At 44.7% G+C, this 15,255-nt stretch overlaps 1 protein-coding gene across 5 annotated transcripts in view; it reads right to left on the minus strand.

Annotated features, from left to right (window-relative positions):
* Cald1 (caldesmon 1) overlaps window positions 1-15,255 on the minus strand; it is a 189,754-nt gene that overhangs the window by 73,251 nt on the left and 101,248 nt on the right. The window contains exon 1 of one of the 5 annotated variants that reach the window (XR_009056993.1): window positions 942-1,168. The exons of the other annotated variants lie outside the window; for them this stretch is intronic. The gene's annotated coding sequence lies outside the window, so the exon portion shown is untranslated. Of the gene's footprint in view, window positions 1-941; window positions 1,169-15,255 lie in introns of those variants that run through there. 5 annotated transcript variants of the gene reach the window in all.

The following is a 15,255-nucleotide window of genomic DNA, read 5'->3' on the forward strand; positions in this document are numbered from 1 at the left end:
AAATTTCGCAGGGGTGCGGGGCTTATTTCTTAGGACTCCATCAAGGTCTTCTATTTATTCGATCAACTATTGCACAAACACTGGGCAGCAGGAACAGTGACTGTGATCCTGAATAGGCGCCAAAATGCTCAGAAACAGGGAAAACTCATCGCAAGGCCATCTGCCTCCCCACTCTTCCACGCTCCCTTCTCCTAAGACCCGGTAGGGTTTTCAGACTTCACAGACGACAGTGTGGAAAGGGCCTTTGCTCTGGGGGCAGGGGAAACAGAGGAGCTGCTCCCCCTTGAACTGTTGTCTGGCTTTGGTAATCTGAGTTATCTCTCTGGGCTCCATGTCTGAGGAAAGACAGCATCACCCCCGAAGGATCCCAGAGGCCCCTTCTGGCTTTCACATTCCAGGATCTCAGAATCTGGAAGCCTCGGAGCCCCCTGTTATCTGAACAGCCCCCTGATCAATAGCATATGCTCTGGGGTTCCTTCAGGCCCAGTCGATGGGCAGTGTGCTGAGGGCTCTGGGCTGTTTACTTTAGGGATTGGGCAATCGTGGCTCGCTGAAATCTCTGATTTCGGCAAATGCTGTGGCTGTGAGGCAGAGGGCTCAGGTCTAAATTAACAGCAGACCTTCAGCAGCACAATGCCCCTTGGCCTGGATTTGGAAAAGAGAAAGCCGGGTCCTAGGTAAAAACCAACCCCTGCTAAGGCATCATGAAAATGGAAACGAGGAAACCCGGGAAACTAGTGACTCCAAACCACCCCCGCAGTTGAAATCGCAAAGTTTTTACACACTCCCTGCCTTCTCTTCCCCCCCCACCCCCTCCAAGTCTCTCTTTTCCCCACTCCCACAATTAAAAAAAATTCTTTTGTTGGAGAGAGAGAGAAAAAAAGAAAAAAAGAAAAAAAAGAAAGAAAAGAGACATTGAAACAGCAAAGTGCAGAACTCACTGGGAGAGCGTGGCCAGGCAGCGCCTTCCCTGGGACCCGGATCCGCTAAGCATGTCCGCAGCTGGTCAGAGCAGGAGTGGCTGAGGTAGGGGACCTGGCCTGGAGGTCAGAACATGGGCTGGGCCAGCGCGCAGGCCATGGTATCTGGGGCTGAAATGCGTTCTGCAGGATGCTCCTGTCTTCCCTTTGTGTTAACACTTGGGTCTGTCCCTGTGACGAAAGTCTGGGCTTGTCCTCAGCCAAATCTACTCCTCCCCACCCTTCCCCTCCACATGGGATCATCGGAGAGCTGATTGTTATTTTTTACTGTAATCTCTCTAATAGACGCCCATCAAATTTAGACCTGGAGGCTACAGAGCGCTTGGAGAGTTGCAGACTCAGTCGCTGGCTTCTCTGGGGCCAGGATGACTGGGAACTTTCGAAATGAAGACTTTATATGCTTAACTTTAAGAAATAAATAACTCATTTGCGGTAGGTAGTAAGTCAAAGGGGAAAGCCTGCTGCTGTGTGCAGTCTTTGGGAAACGGCGAATCCTGCTATTATGCCATGTACTCACAGCCCAGTTCTGACAAGATGAACCGAAATCAGCCCCCCAAAAAGCTCATCCCGTGCTGTTCTCAGGCCCTCATTCTGAGCTCTGGTCTCAATTAGCATTGGTGGAGGTGGCTTCCAAAGCAAACAGATTCCACTGAGAAATCAAATGTGAGAAACCCCTCTCCCATCCCCTTTATCCAGGTGAAGATGCACGACAGAGAAAAGGAAGCCACACAACAAAGGAGGGAGAATCAGGGTCTGGCTCAGGGGTGGGCTGGACCTTACAGAGTGTCCCGTGTTTCCACTCCCCTGGGAGAGGAGGGCCGTAAGTAGTCAGCCTGGTAGCAAGCCAGAACAGCAGGCCCTTCTGCATCAGTGGCACGCTGATGGTGATCTCATCACCAAGCCTGGCAAAAGGGGCTGGTCACTGACAGCTTGGAAAGCCTCCAAATTCCAGTCCCCGAGGAAGGGGTGGTGTTGACTGTATCTGGAGATGACACCCCATCTTGGCTTGCAGTGTGCATACATTTTCTCATCTCTGATAGCAGCGAAGGCCCTGGGGTTGCAGGGCCTGGCTTGCAGTCAACTGAGAAACAGCTCAGGTCCCTGTCCCACAGGGTTCGCTTGTTCTTTGGGTAAAAAGCAGAAGTGATTGTCCTGAGGGACTTGGCACAGAGGGGAAGAAATCTCTGATGGACAGCTTCACGTCCCACCCAGACGAGCACGCTGGCAAACAGAGTTTTAAAAGCCTACTCGGTGCCAGAGAGTGGAGCTACCTAACTTCTCTCACACTCAGATCACAGCGGTTTAATTCACTTAAGCAAAATCTACTCCTCATTCCAAGTATCTAGACTTTAAGCTTTCCTCTTAACCCCTGTGCTGACCTCAATGCCACCGCTGCTAAGTGGAATTCAGTATACTTCCACGTGAATTACTCCTATACACGTATTTTGTTGACTTTGTGTGTTATCGCTGCACATACTAACTCAAGGGCAGAAGACACTCTACAAACTGCAAGGCTTGTCTACCTTCCCACAAGACGACTGGCTTGTCCCATGTTCTCTCTAGAGCAGGGACGTAAATATGTATCGAGGAGTTCTGCTGCTCTCCTTCCTACCTAATCTTGTTCATTACTCTCTTGTATTGCTTATAGAATTCAGGGACTGGCTGTCATAGGCAGGATAGCTTGCCCCTCCCACAGATGTCCACACCCTGCTTCCAATCTCCAGAACTTGACAATAGGCTTTCATGTTTGCAGATGTGATTCAAGGGTGGATGTGGAAGCTGGGGTGAAGGGTGAGGGGGGTTACTCTGGTATATCAAGGTGTGCTCAACCTGATCATGTGGGGCTTAAAAACAGAAAAGGCTTTCTCCCTGAGTTCCCAGGAAGCTAGGACTACAGGAGAAAGGGAAGAGAGGAGCCAGGAGGCTGGCTCTGGAGGAAGGAGGGCGAAAGCCCAGGAATGTGTTAGCCTCTGGGCATGTGCAGGGGCAGGCAGGAAATGAATTCTCTCCTGCAAGCTCCAGAAAGAATGCTGTGAGCCAACACCTAGATTTAGCCTACTGGGCTCTGTGTCAGATGTCTATAGGCCTGGGGATAGTGAGTCTGCCGCGCTTAAGGCCAATACACAGGTCACCATCTGTCACAGCAGGGAGACAGAGACGAGTTGGTTTGCATCTAAGACACAGTTAATCTTGAGAATACATTTTACTTCTTGATCCCTCCCATCCCTACACACTCCAGTTTTGTGGAGTGGCAAGTATAGTTTTGACACATCCAGAACAGGCTTATAAAAGGCAGTAGCCTAGAGATTTAAAAAAAAAAAGTGAATTATTTACAAGCTAATAGTCTTGATCTCTCTCTCTCTCTCTCTCTCTCTCTCTCTCTCTCTCTCTCTCTTTTTAATCATTCCTGGGGTTGGGAAGTTAGAATGTGGTCATCCTTTTGCTTATCACCAACATTCGTGCTCTGAAGGTCTGCTAATGAACAATTGTAGAAAAAATATCCACCCAATTATTCCTTCCATTGTAGAGACAGGGAAAGGAAAACCAGGTTAATAGTCTCAAGCTGGCTTCCTGCTTTTAACATGGAGGGAGTGTCTGTCTGTCTGCCTGTCTTAAGTACCCAATGGTTAAATGCACTGGTGTCATATCCATGAGGCATAGAAATGGAAATAAGGAGGAGAAGCAGGAAACCAGGAAGGGACAGAAAGAACACAGAGGTCAATGATGGGCAGAGTGAGGCAGGAAGATACCACAGTTGGAAATTCAAAGCAGGTATGGGGTGGTCATCAGAGAGCCAGTGACTGGGGTGTCGGGGTCAAAGATGCATCATCAGCTGAGAGGTGGGCACATGCTCTGTGCGGGCATCTGTGCTTTAGCAGCTGGGAGAGGGGGCCCAGGCTACGGAACTGGTGAGGCTGAGAGCTGATCTAATGGCCATCCGGCTCCACCGTCAGCCATCCACATTCATCAAGACAGTAGGCATCACAAACGAGATGGCATGTCAGGACTCCGACTAGCTCAAAGTATCTTCAGATTGCCCGTAGCTGCTTTTTGCACAATCTACTTAACGTTTCATCAAAGAGACTCTGGGCTGGGAAGGTTTGGTGGAGGTCAGCGTGGTCTAAAGGAACAACTCCCACCACAGGGTGGTCCTTTATTAATAAAATATGATTTAAAAAATAACTTGACTTTGCAGAGGTGGGAGCCTGGGCCACATGATCTGTTCCAGACTTCCTAGTCTGCAATGGTTGTTTAAGAACAGCTTCTACGTCGAACAGTTCCCTAGGGAAAAGAGGTATGTGGGAGAGCTGTGCCCATTGCCTTAATGCACATAACACACACACACATGCACACACACACACACACACACGCCTTCTCATAAACACAGCTGCATTCCCACACATACTCATATATGTACATATTCATGTATGTGCATGTATGCACACAGATCTGCTCATTTTGTACAGAAATCTACCCACGTGAGAGGCAACAATGACAATTTAAGAAACTCAGTTTTGTGATAGTACTGGGGATCGAACACGGGGCCTTGCCATGCCTGCTACCCCTGAGCTACGTCCCCAGCTTTCTTTTCACTCTCTCTGGCCTCAGCACAGCGCCAATGCCACATGTCTGTGCCCCAGGAATGGTGACTGTGGAACGGTTTGTACAACGTATGTCTGAGCGTAGGCCGAACGTGGATGCCTAGGTCACACCAAGCAGCTATCCCTACTTCTGTCTCCACTTGGATGGTGTGAGAACTCAGGGCCCCTTTGGTGCCTCCAAAGGTCAGATAGATCACAGGGCACGAGGTCCAGCTTTTGGTCTAGAGAGGCTCTGTGAAAATGGAGTCCCTCTGCAAGGGACTTTCTCAAAGAGGGAGGCGAGGACAATCCACGGGATCCATAGTGATGATACACAGTAGTCCAGCATGGACCCATGAGCTTGCATGAGCCGGTCCAGCACTGACTCCCAAGAACAGAGGGACTAAGAGCCATATTATTTAAAAATGACTCTGTTCAATCTATGAGCAGACTCCATTGAGGCAATAAGAATAACGCTGTAAGAATGTTTTACCTCTTAATCCACATCTTATTCTGAGGGCAGACAAGCTAGCATGAACGAAAAACTCCCGTTACAAGCACGCACAGTACAGACAATGCAACTTCAGAGTCTTGTTTCAAGAACTGAGTGCCCTTGGGAGTCCCTCAGATGACACCTTCACTCTTCTCACTCAGTAGTAGCTCTTCTCCCGATCTGGTGGCTTCCTGTGACTTCTTCCAGAGCTAATCTCTTTCCCCCTTTTGGGTATCTGTCTCTTGTCCCATTCCACAGGGTCACCCTGTCGGGCTAGAGGTTGAAACAGGACAATTTCCTGCACACAGCCCCACAATCCAGAGGTACCCCTTCTAGAACAGCCTGTTCCTCAGACACCACTTCTCTGAGTTCCAACAATCTTCCAAGAACCAGTGTCTGGCTCTCGCCTCCATGAATTCTTTCTGGCTTGGACTTTATTTCGTTGGTCACCTTAGTAGGAGAGAGCAGAAGCTTGGGGCCACTTCTGTTTGCATGTCCTCGAGAAATGCTTATATGAATCAGCCTTTCAGTTTAACTCACTTCAATGCTCCTGTTTTCCATTTAAACTCCTTTGCATCAATTGCTTAAGTTTTCTCACTTAGGTTGGTTTGTTGTTATTGTTTTAAATCTGAAGGTTTTAACCAGATACATTATTTTCTTTTTTGATTGACATTTCATTTATTTTTACTTAAATTTTCCTTACAGGTATATTTTGCATGTTAAGCATAATTTCCCTTTGACTCTCCCTTCCCTTTCTTACTCTTTCCCGCTTCAGAGAGAAAAGTTTCTATCTTAGAAGGTCTACTGGTCTGGATAGATGGATCAGTGGATAAATGCACCTGTCACCTGACAACCTGAGCTCCATCCCTGGAATCCATGCAATAAAAGGAGAGAACCAACTCTCAGAAGCTATTCTCATGTGACCTCAACACATGGTATGCATGAACACACACATCACACACTAAATGAAAATGGAACATGTGCCTCTACCACACATCCCCTATCCCCAGTTTGAAACACACCTATAAAAACAGTTCTTGGAAATGATAAGGCCCAAACTAGCTCCTTGAATGAATGGTTGCTAAAAAGCCCTGATTCTTCTGGTACTGGTGAAAATCATCATATCATCACCATCATCATCATCATCACCACCATCATCACCATCATCATCATCACCATCATCATCATCACCATCATCACCATCATCATCATCATCACCATCATCATCATCATCATCATCATCATATAGTCATCTACTTTGTATGATTCTAGGAAAGGAGAGTATATAGGACTTTCATACACAGGAAATTGATTCCCAGTTATAGTGATATATTTTAGATTATTGTACATTATAGGTTTATTGTACATAGATGCAATTAAATGGCAAAATAAATTGTGAGCTAATCACAAAGATGATAAGGATATATTATAATACAGGGGAAAGGGTCATATCTTCAAAGAAGTTGCAGCATTGTTGGTGTGGACTGTTTTTTTTCTTTTTTTAAATTAATTTATTTATTATGTATACACATGCCAGAAGAGGGCACCAGATCTTATTATAGATGGTTGTGAGCCACCACGTGGTTCCTGGGAATTGAACTCAGGACTTCTGGAAGGACAGTCAGTGCTCTTACCCTCTGAGCCATCCCTCCAGCCCAAGGTGTGAACTATTTTTATTCAAAGTATCTAGATATTCCCATAACCACAAATGCCTTTTCTGGTGGCCAGTTTATACATCTGAATATTAAATTTGCACACAAATTTTGAATACTATAGTCGCTGTGGTCATTATTCATCTACTATGAGTGACATTTCATTTCATTGTATGTATGTATATGTGTTAGGTGCCATCCTGTTTTATAATATCATATCATATGGTCAATATACAATTATGACACCTTTAGAGATAAATGCGTACCTATGGGCAACCTTGCTTATTCACCTTCTCGACATACTTTTATTACCAAATGACTCCTTTGGCTTCAGAGATATAGCCTAAGAGTTTTCTGCCCCTGATAAAGCTTAGAACGGCTCAAGTATACAGCACATAGGCAGTAAGTAGTTGACACTTGAAGAGGACAAGAACAGAGCCACTGTATCAAGAAGGCCCGTTGGCCACAGCTGGCATTTCCTGGAACCTAGGAACTCTGCTGCTTCAGGAACGGAATCTCAGGAGTTCCAGGGTGTGCAGGTCTCAGGGAGGATGGCTGGTGGCCCACAATGGGGATGGTCATCCGTATATTAATGTCAATAATGAAGGTAGAAGAGATGGCCTAGCTCTTCAGTACCCTCAGAGCTCATTCGCTGGCCACATCACCTCCTGGTTCCCAACCCATAATGCCAGGAAGCTGCAGAAAGACCTTCCTCCTCAATACAGAATCGGAACAGAGACAAACTCGAACCCAAAGAATACTTCACCCCATGCAGAGGGTGACACAGTCTCTCACAGTGAGTGGCATCCCCAGTGTCAACCCTGGCTTTGAGTTTGGTTGTTCCTTCTCATCCCCTCTTTCTTTAAATTTGCTAAATTAGAATTGAATTCTACTTGCACCAGGCTGGGCTGTCAGTATTGCTTGAACTTTATATGTTAGATTCATCAAAAACTCCCCTTTGCAGAATTTCCAGGTGCCTTTCTTGGGGCACCCCACAGCAGGAGATCAGAAATAGGTAAGTGGAAGAAAGACTTTCAACATCAGGATGCAATTTGACTTAGAATTACTCAGCAATAAAATCAAACTCATTATTATTAAAGAAGGAAAAGCAAATGAGTTCTTTCTTTATTTGTCTGTTTACTTTTACAGACTGCATTTTTACTTTTAATTATGTGTGTGTGTGCGCGCGCGCGCGCGCGCGCGCACACATACCCGAGACTGTGATGCCTGTGGCAGCCAGAAGGGGGCGCTGGATCCCTTAATCTGGAGTTAAAGGCAGTTATTAGCTGCCCAGTGTGGGGTGCCGGGAACTCAGCTAGAGTCCTCTGTAACAACAGTAAGCACTCTACACTGCTGAACCATCTCTCTTGACCCTGTTCATTCCTTTACAGACTAGGACCCAGAAGGAGCTTTTGTTTCCTTTCATTTTGTCAGACCAAGTCAGGGTGAGGTGGGGGCGGGGCATTTGATACAAAGTCATATTCATTTTTTCCCCCACATATATAAGTCAGGGCTGATGTGGAAAGCTTTTCAATTTAAAGAACATAAAATGGAGATACTTTTTTAAAACATGCACTGACTTTAAATTTGAGAGCCAATGACATGCAATCTGAATACAGCTTTCTAAACTATGGTTCAAAGGAGAGAGGGCTGACGGATCTTGAGATTCTCCCGGACATTGCAGAATCTGGGACCTTCCTAGGACACCTCCAAATTATCTTTCCTTCTGACTCCCAGCAGATTGAAGAATCAAAGATGAAATGAAATTAATTAACAGACACAATTCTGAGGCTCTTCCAATTGTTCTCTGAGGCCCACAATGCTTAATGTTCTAGCTCATTAACTTTATTTACAGACTTAGTGTTAGAGAATTGAACAACGTCTACTTCTGTAATGAAGAAACTCAATTTAGGCACATCCCTCCCACTTAGTACAAGCAGAACTGTTTATGAAAAGACGAAAAAAGAAGATCCTTACTAAAAATAAAATCTACACAACTTGATTTTTCTTTTTTTAAGTTTTAGTTGTAGTGTATTGCTTTCCCCCTTGTTCTTACCTGTCTTCCTCCATCATAATTCCCAACACTAGAAACCATTTAGCGTCTCAGCTGCAGATCCGACTTGCATGTTAGCCATTCTCTGTTTCAGAAAGAGTTGGTAAATACTAGCATGAGGTCATCGACTGCTTCTCCCATCCTCCTGGGATTAGTTGGACCACTCTACTGCACCCAACCGCAGGCTTGGCCTTTCATTAGAGAAAGCCTTGATTATACGGTCCGCTCACGTTTGGACTCCAGAGGCTTGGGGCTGAACCCTTCAATTTGACCATTATCTGGTTTTACAATGCAGATACCAATTGCAAATGATACTCAGGGCTCAAGTGCTACAGCCAAACCAGGAAATGGACTCTTCCTTTATTGTTATCGCTTCCTCCCACAGTGCAACCGAGTGCAAATGGCCAAAATTATATGATACAAAAGTCCAGCGATAATCTGAAGAATAAACGCTGCCCATCTCCTCATACATCCAGAGCAGAAGATAGAGGATTCAGATCCGGTGGCTGGAAGGCTCAGTTGGGAGTGATGGAACTTCACGAAAGATCCTAATGGTCACTTCTTGGAGGCTACGCCAAAGGTTGCTAACATTTCTGCCTCTGCTTATGCAACTTAGCAAATCTAACTAAATTCTGCCGGCACACAGATACAAATACTGAAATATACAAATATTGTATATTGTTCAGTGTTGTGTGCTAGACCTGGAGGAGTTGTAGTTTGTGATCTAGGGCCTATTTTCTGTTTGGTCTGTGGATATACATGAATACTGGGTAAAAAAAAATAAGGCCATGACTGCTCCTAGGTATGTGTGGCTGAGGAGACTTACTGTAGATATGAGGGAGAGAATAGCCAGAGGCATCTGGAAGGGTCCAGGCTGAACCAGGTCAGGAGAGGAGGGGGTGGGGGAGAGTGAGAGAGGAAGAGAAGGAAGAGAAAAGGGGGGGGGGCTAGAGACCAAGTGTCCAAAAGGACCAAAATGGCTGGGTTACAGAGGGGGAGTGAGCTCAGTAGGGACTGAGAGACCCCAGCCAGAGCCTGCTTTGCTATGTTAAATAGGCACCTTAGTTAACCATTTGCCCTGGGTTCCTTAGCTTTCTTCCTTCCTTTCTTCCTCCCTCTCTCCTTCCCTCCCTCCCTTCCTTCCTTTTTTCTTTCTTACTTTTTTTTGGTGGTTGGTTTTGAGACAGGGTTTCTCTGTGTAAAAGCCCTGGCTGTCTTGGAACTCACTTTGTATCTTTGTACACCAGATTGGCCTCCATCACAGAACTCCGTCTGCCTCTGCCTGGGATTAAAAGCATGTACCGCCTCTGCCGGCTTGTTCTAGGTTTCGAGACCTAACAAATTCAAAATTGTCAGTACTGATTCCCGCATGCTAAAAGCGTTATGTGAGACCCAAGGGGAGAAATCAGTCCTTCTGTGTGTCTGAACCTTTCCTCCCTGTTACAAGAGGCTTAGGCAGGAGATTAGCGGCATGGACAAGCAGGGAGCCCTTTTCATTGCTGCTGCCTGCTCAGAAGCCAAGTCAGACTGTGAATAGCAACATTATATCCCTCCCTGTTCCAAGTCTTTTCAGTCTGCTCCTTCGTTCCAAACTTCAGGAAAAGGAAGATAAAATGGCTTTTGGGTCCTAAGCTCTTTGGAGAAGTAACACGTTCTAGGAGGAATGACATTTGATAGCATCTGGAATGCCTGAGGGCCAGAGAGACGGATGAAGGAAACAGGCTGAGAAGTCCTAGTTTCCTTTAAACACAGTGTATGACCAGAGCGCAGTCTGCAGCTCCCCACACATTTACACAGAAAGGAATTGGAAGGTCGTGAGTCACCATGCCTCATCAGCACAGTGCAGGTCCGCCTGCTTCACCCTTTACCCTTAAAACAAAACAAAACACCAAAACATTAAAAAAAAAAAAACTCATTAAAAAGAAGTTGCAAAAAAATCACGTGTTGAAATTAATTTAACTCAAAAACTATATAATTCAGTGAATTTATATACAGTTACAGCAGCCATTAGGAATGAAAGTTGTAAAGTTTTACATTGGATTTCATACTTTCTTTATCAAATATATTTTTAGACAGTTACCCACTGCTGAAAATGTGAACAATCTATGACGTAACTAAAGATAAAAAGAAAGAAAAGCCTAGTTTTCCACCCTCTTTCACCATTCATCTCTATTACCCGTGTTTAGCCCTTCGCCATCCCCGGTATTTAGCCTTTCTTGTTATTTTGTCTTCATGCTAATTCTGTACCCATGTGTGATTTGTTTACAGAAGAACATGTATTATTGGCTAGATTCCACATATGAGGGAGAACCTGCATTTCCCCTCCTGAGATTGTGTGACCTCTATAATACAACGTTCTAATTCCATCCATTTTCCTGCAAGTTTGGTGATCTCATCTTTCTTGAGAGCTGGATAGTATTGCATTGTATATATAGTTTTTATCAGCCATTCATCTGTTGATGGACAATTAGTTCTTTCCAATTCTTTGCTCTAGAAAAATCAAGCAGCAATGAACACTGGTGTTCAGATTTGTCTATGGGAGGGTATGATGTTCTTTGGATGTAAGCCCTGGGGAGAAATAGTGGGGTAATATGGTATCATTTACACTTTGGGTGGTATTTTTTCCACATCATCAGCCACCTAAAAAGATGTTAACTGTGTAAATGATCTCCTAAAGCTATATCTACTCTCCTTTCTGTCATCCTTGATCTATAGATTATTTTCATATATTTCACATATATATATAATACATTTTAGTTATGCGTATACATGTATGTCTGTGTGGCGGTACGTGCATATGTGTGAGTACAGTTACTTACAGAGGCCAGAAGAGGGCATCAGATCCCTTGGAGCTGGAGTTATGCATGGTAACTAAAAGTTAGTAAGAGTGGGAGAACATGAGTTCTATGCTTAAGACTATGAGCTATACAAAGAGCTGGTTGCTCTTTGGTTTGGTTGTTTCCAAGTCTTTGTCCAACGATTTGCACCTTCAGCCCCTTCTCAGACTGTGAGCACAAATGTGTTCGTTTCGAATGGATAACCAGCAGAACACCAGAACCAGCCCTTATGGGTAACCCTGAGGCGGTTCTCACGGGAACTGGCCCTTTAACCCCCTTAGTTCAGCTCTACCACAGTGCTTCAGTGAGGCCATTGTTATGTCAGTGCCAGTGATGTGAGGTGCTTAAGAGTTAAAAGGTTTGGGACTTTCCACCCTGCTGCAGTCTTTAATTTTACAAAATCTTCATTTTGCTCCGATCAGGAGGCACGGAGCAGCTGTAGTGATAGCATTCCCCGAGTAGCCAGGATATGCATGCAGATACTGGCTCAGAGAAAATACCTTTAATTGGTATGGGTAGCTTTCATGGTAAGACAGGAGGGTTGACGGCTATTAGAAGCTTATTATGTCAACTCTGTCTATAACATCATTAAAAATGAGAAACAAAATAAAACACAAAGCTGGGTCCCATCAACAGTAGTTCTTTTCTTATTCATCAAGGAAAGAGAAATAAAGAGGAGACGTTACATCTCCCCAAGAGCCCCCCCTTCCCCCGCTTAAAAAAATAAAGGTTTACACAGCAGCTTTGAATACAGAAACAGAGGATCCGTTCAAGGAAGGAGTGGGCGTGGGCAGAGGCTCGCAGCTACTAGAGCTGCCAATAGTGCCTTGGGAAAGGTGCTGCGTAATTCGACCTGAGGATGCCCCCGGTCTTGGAACCAGCATGATAACCTCTCATCTCATGCTGCCTGTGTGCTCACTCACTTCCTGCCCACTTATTTTCCTTATTAGTCTCCCGAGTTCCCCGGAGAGACCTGCCAACAGCGGGCGCGAGGTTTCCTGTGGGAGTCTACGGTGGAGCTGACTGTGGTTACACCTGAGCGGCCATCTCTAGAAAGAAAGGTCTCCTTTGTCACCCAGCGGCAGATTCCGCTCTCTGAGTTCTCAAAGGCTTCGTTTGTAGAGCCCCAAGATGTCCGTAAAATTCCCAAGGCACCCACAGAAAAATCAGAAGTACATACTGAGTGATCCCCTAGAATCTCCTAGTTGGACTCCTAAGGGGCGCAGGAAGATGGGAGCCAGGGAAGGTGTGTGACATGGAGCAATCCGTGTCATCCCCAACGGAAAATATGAGCACCAGAAATGTTTCCTATTCTAAACAATGTGGGCTTAAAATGCACTCTCTGGAGACTGTCTTGAATGGACAGGCTTACGCTGCTATTTATAGGGGCTGATGTGTACTTTACCAAGAGTTTTATTCATACAAAGGAACTGTATGGAAGGTAGGGAGGGACTGAGTTGGACACTAGACTCCCATATATATATATTTTTTTTTTTGGTTTTTCGAGACAGGGTTTCTCTGTAGCTTTGGCACCTGTCCCGGAACCAGCTCTTGTAGACCAGGCTGGTCTCGAACTCACAGAGATCCGCCTGCCTCTGCCTCCCGAGTGCTGGGATTAAAGGCGTGCGCCACCACCTCCCGGCTTGACTCCCCTATTTTAAACTTGGTTATTCCGTACTAAGTAATGATTATTACCTTAAATGTAATAGCAGAGATCGCACTAATCTAGACTTGCTGGAAGAAGAGGCCAGTGTAAATGAAGAGACATTTTAACAGAAATATGGCCTTAAAAAAATGTGCAGGAGTATCTGCCAGCTTTTACCAGACTAACAGAGGAATCAGGTGTGTGCTGAAAGAAATGAACAAAGGAACAACGACTTCTGATCAGGAAAGGAGCTTTTCAATAAAAGCAAATGTTTCTAGAGTTATTTTTAAAACGTTTACAAGGACGTGTTCTCCGATGTTTAAAAACAAAGCCTTGGAATGTAGCTTACATATTTCACATGTTAATGAAATCCTTTATTTACATATAGTTCCGAGTTATACTTTCCTAAGCCTGCTATAAATAATTAAGAATTCAAAGCCAGAGGTGTCTGAATTAATGCAGAGTTATGACAAACTAAAGCACATCTCTAAGACTGCCAAAGAACACCGTTCTCGGCACAGCCAGCCAGAGCGGGGATCTGGTGTTACTCATGAAGCCGGCTCACGGCTCTGTCACCTTCTTCCCAGATGAAGGGAACCCATTGCCTCCTCCCAGCTCACGAGGGTTCCAAGCCCCAGGGTAGTGTCCTCCAGCACTGCTCTGGACCTGAGAGATGATAAGGTCAAGAACCTCACTAGAACACTCCCAAACAACTGAGTGAGAGTTCCCCTAGCGCACATTCTAGAATATTCTACAATCGTTCCTGCCTGCTAGGTCCACCTGGCCAAATGGCGGTAACAAATGCGCATCTCTCAGATGGACTGGTGGGTGAGAAAAATTCAAAGTGACAGACTTGATATAAAAACTTGATAGTAAAAAAAAAAAAAGCAACAACAACAAAACCCACAAGAGAAAACAGCAACAACAAAAAAGAACTTGATAGTCTTTGTTACATTTTTTTTTCTTTCCGCCTTTGGATGAGAATTTTTTTGTTCATAGGACGGCATGCTTCACTGATGTTCCTAGCAGGAGATACCATGTGAATCCTTTGCTCCTCTGACTTCAGAAAGGCAAATCTCCAAGCCCTCTTGAGGAAGTGGGCAGTCATTACCATCTTCACCCGAGAGTCTACAGGTAATCTTTGTGAATGCCTCACAACAAGGCTCTCTCAAAGTCATTACTGAAGTCGAGTGTCCTCATTCAGTATGGTGTTTTAACTTAATGGATTATTCAGAACCCTGGCTACCTACCTAAGTAGAGCAGCCAAAGAAGGCGTTGGAGAGGAGCCTTCAGGGCACTCGGGGCATTGCAAAGTGAGGTTAGGAGCGCATAGGGCTGTGCATTACGATGAGTTAGGGCCCCTCTCTCTGTAGCGTATCATATTATTTTGTGTATGTCAACTTTTTCATGATTAAAATAGGTAAAAACAGTTACTTGGAATAAAATGATTCAAAATTATTTTGTAAAAATCAGACTCATAACTTTCATCATGTGTATATATAGAATATACATATACAGATATATACATATATACATATACTACACACGCACACATATAGCTGCTACTGAGAGACTTCTGTTGTTTTGATAGCATTGAAGCCACGAATTATATAATGGGAAAAATTACGGTTTCATAAGGCAAAAGTATTTGAAACATATAAAGAAAAATACATAAAAATAAACATAAAGATTCATCTGCTGGAGATAAATCTTAATGTGTAAGGGACCACACTGTCTTTTACTATTGCTTTAACTTCAAACCACTGAAAACCGTAAAGACTCTTAACAAAAAGGTACACTTTCATGTGGTTCTCTAACTGCTTTCAAGCAGACTAATGCGAAATTGATCCAAGTAGCACCTAGATACTAGGCTAACAACACAAGGGCAATGCCTTGTTCAGTGATACCCAGAGGGCAGCTGTCAATGGGTTGAGCTTCCTGGGAGATATTAATTTAGTCTATGGGGAAAACAGTATGCGCAAATGCTGGCTGTGGACTCTGTGTCAGGTGTGGT

This window comes from Chionomys nivalis, chromosome 1 (assembly GCF_950005125.1).
Source record: "Chionomys nivalis chromosome 1, mChiNiv1.1, whole genome shotgun sequence".
In the NCBI taxonomy this organism is placed as follows: Eukaryota; Metazoa; Chordata; class Mammalia; order Rodentia; family Cricetidae; genus Chionomys; species Chionomys nivalis.